Here is a 3,087-nt window from a genome sequence, read left to right as displayed (position 1 = left end):
AAAAAAAAAAAAAGCTGAAAATTCTGCAAGTAAGAATAACCTATGTTATAAAAGTCACCCAGCAAGTGACATGTACTATATATTAAAGGAATTCACTTCTGATGGAGTGAATGGAACTCCTGTTAAGGGAGCTTAAAATGTTCCTGAGCTAAAGAGCCAACTATATGAAATATACTTGGTTTTCAGTGCGAAAGAGAGTGAGCAAAAAGAAGGATGAGAGCATGGAAGTCAAGGAAATTGATTGAGTGGGAAGAAAGGGAGATGAGAAATATGAGATCCCTTCATCCTCTCAAGCTGCCTCATGAAAGGGCATAGCACCAGCAAAATTAACTCTTTTCAGCTGCCACTAAGTTGTGCTCTGTCTTAAAAAGGATGAGAAGAATAGAGGCACAGATCTTCCCTTCTGCATGAGTTTGTTCATCCTACCGGATGAAGCTGAGGAATTTCACAGGGAAAACCCTTCACTGAGTTTCTTCTGCTTGGGTCCAGCTCTGTCATCTCCAAAACAGGTTTTTTTCTTCAATATCATGTGATCAGAAAAAGGAACATAGGGTACAATATCTGACGGGTATCAACGTTAGGCAGTGGCAAAACTTAGGACATTTAGGCTACAGTAAGAGAGGACATTACTCAAATTAATCACTCCTGGCTGCCATATTGCACATTATTTATGCCTTTTTGACTAATAAATAATTTTTCATACATTACAGTCAATTTCACATGAGTGAAATTTTGCGCAAGCCACTTGCCAGCTCACTTTCAGTTACTGCAGAACTCCAGTTGGCATAACTAAAGCTAACAGAAAGTTCAACACTGAAAGTTCAGCTGTTCAGAATCTTTCACATGAAACAGCAGAACACTACGAAATGATCTGAAGAGGACCAGTTCCTGCCCTTTTAGCGATGAAGATGGGATAATTGTTCTTGGGAGCAAGACTGGCTTATAGAAGGTGTCTGCGGAAGTCTTCAGGACCCAGGCATTTTCATATATTTCCTACTACAGTAAAGTTAACAGAAGAATTACCTTTACACACTGGTGGTGATGGAAACCATCCAAAGTAATAGCACTGAGTAGAGGCAGGTCCCACTCTCACATAATTGTTTGCACAGGTAAATTTCACAACATCTCCATTCCGGTATTTACGCTCCTTGGGGGAAACATCTCCATTGGGCAACGTCAGCATCTCACATTCTATTGCTACAAAGACAAAATGTTTTAACATGTAGTGCACACCCTACAAAAAGTACGTGAAATACCAATGATTAGAACAAAACCAAAGAAAGTCTTAAAGAAAAAAGCTTCACAAAGTGTATACAGAGTTACACTGATTAGCCAACACAACAATATTCACCAAGACACTGGGGCGTTGGACTCCATTCACCATTTATGCCACACCTTGTGGTACCAGTTGGCATATTATCTGCAGTTTGATATCCCTCCAAACATGCATATTCAATTGCATCTTCAGGCATGAACATAGTTCTATTTGCGTGGTAATTCAAAATGTCCAAATGAGGTGTTTTACATGATTCTGCAGAATAAAACAAAGTTAGTGCATTTTGTGATCCACAAACACTGTCCTTTGGAGCCATCATTACTGAAGGTGCGTTAGTGTGTGCCAGTCTACTGAACTACTCAGTATATTTGAAACATTAAAAATTATGCATTGCCAGAATATGATTGTATCATATCATATGTAGCATATTCACATAGTATCTATTGCATTAATCTTCAGAAATATGTGTACAGAAGTAGTATCTAGCATAAATATTTCTTCCTTAGATTCAATGCCTTTCCTTCTACTACATATTATTATTGGTGTCGTAGCAAACAGTTTGTACTCCTGTTCCCCACAGTCATCTGTGAGGGGGTCAGAAAAAAAGCCACAAAATCCTAGGTAAAGGCAGTCTGAAATAAAAGGACAAGATGAAATATCAGCTAAGGCTGGTCAATATTATGAGCCTCGGTATCATAACACTGGAAGATTAAGTCTCTTCTTTTACTATCCTACACCCCTGTTCCGGAGAGAAAGGAACTTCTAAGAGGAAAAAGGCAGCATCAGTATGGGGGTATTTTCAGGAAAAAGCACTCTGGTGTTTTTCACCAATGTACTTGTTAACACCGGGGCAGACATATGCATAGTGCTTTTTATGCGTAGTGATAACATCTTTCCAAATAATGAGTCCCATTTTTCTCTAGTTTGGTCACACTTAAAGAAAGTTCTTGGCAGAATCCCTTGGTTCACAGGCATTTCTTCATAAATCTTCCCTCGCAAGTGTGAAAGGCGGAAGAATTGGGAGTCAATTTGGGCATGTGTACCTTGTATCAGGTAAGAATCACTGGAGAGATCAGTGATTACCATCTACTTCGTGCTAGAGGTCCAAAAAGATAGTTCACCTAGAAGACAGTAGATATTTTCCCGCCTTACTCACTTCCTTTATGTTTTCTCTCTCTATTCCTTGGAGCCCCAGAAAGGTTAATCTCTCGAGGATCAGTCCTCTCTTTGAGTCTCCCTCTGCCCAGCAAGAAAACTCCACCAGTCTAGATGACAAAAATCTGAGTACATAGGACATCATGTCTGCGCCAGTGACAATGGTGGGGAGCTCTGAAGCCTTTTTGCTACTCACTGATACACTTTGGAGGTGGAGTCCAGCCATTCTCTTGACACTGTATCACTCCTGTTTCTTGTCCTTCTGGAGTTACAAAGCCAGTATCACAACCATAGGTGACCTTCTCCTGTAAATAAAATGCGTTCTTTCCCAAGGCGAAACGACCGTTGTCAAAAGGGGTATTCATGCATTTTTCTGAAAGAGATAGACAGGATTTCTCCCAAGTAAAACACTGCTAAACTACATGCTTATAATACACAGAAGAAGGAGGACAAATGAAACAGCAGTAGGATTTAGAACATCTTTAACAGCACGTGAAATTTTGCTTCTGCATTGAGCGCTCTTCCTGGGGGACAATTGGAAAGTGAAAAATCAAAGTTCACAGTTACCAACTCATGCACCACAAACAGGGATGGACAGGGGTTTGATTTGCAGCAATCCTGTAAGCTTCCAAAACTGGATGTCCACATCTGGTCTC

The 3,087-nt window shown here is 40.1% G+C and overlaps 1 long non-coding RNA gene across 1 annotated transcript; it reads right to left on the bottom strand.

Moving 5' to 3' along the window:
* Positions 1-1,042: 1,042 nt before the first annotated feature.
* Positions 1,043-2,782, bottom strand: LOC103923155. Its single transcript, XR_663921.1, has 3 exons — positions 2,628-2,782; positions 1,352-1,531; positions 1,043-1,197 (listed from the first exon to the last, which is right to left on the bottom strand). It is a non-coding gene; the product is annotated as an uncharacterized LOC103923155 (long non-coding RNA).
* Between the last annotated feature and the right edge of the window lie 305 nt (positions 2,783-3,087).

This window comes from Pygoscelis adeliae, unplaced genomic scaffold (genome assembly GCF_000699105.1).
Source record: "Pygoscelis adeliae isolate BGI_AS28 unplaced genomic scaffold, ASM69910v1 C11074997, whole genome shotgun sequence".
NCBI classification, from domain to species: domain Eukaryota; kingdom Metazoa; phylum Chordata; class Aves; order Sphenisciformes; family Spheniscidae; genus Pygoscelis; species Pygoscelis adeliae.
The sequence above is the reverse complement of the archived record's forward strand: the minus strand, read 5'-3'. Positions and strand labels throughout refer to the sequence as shown.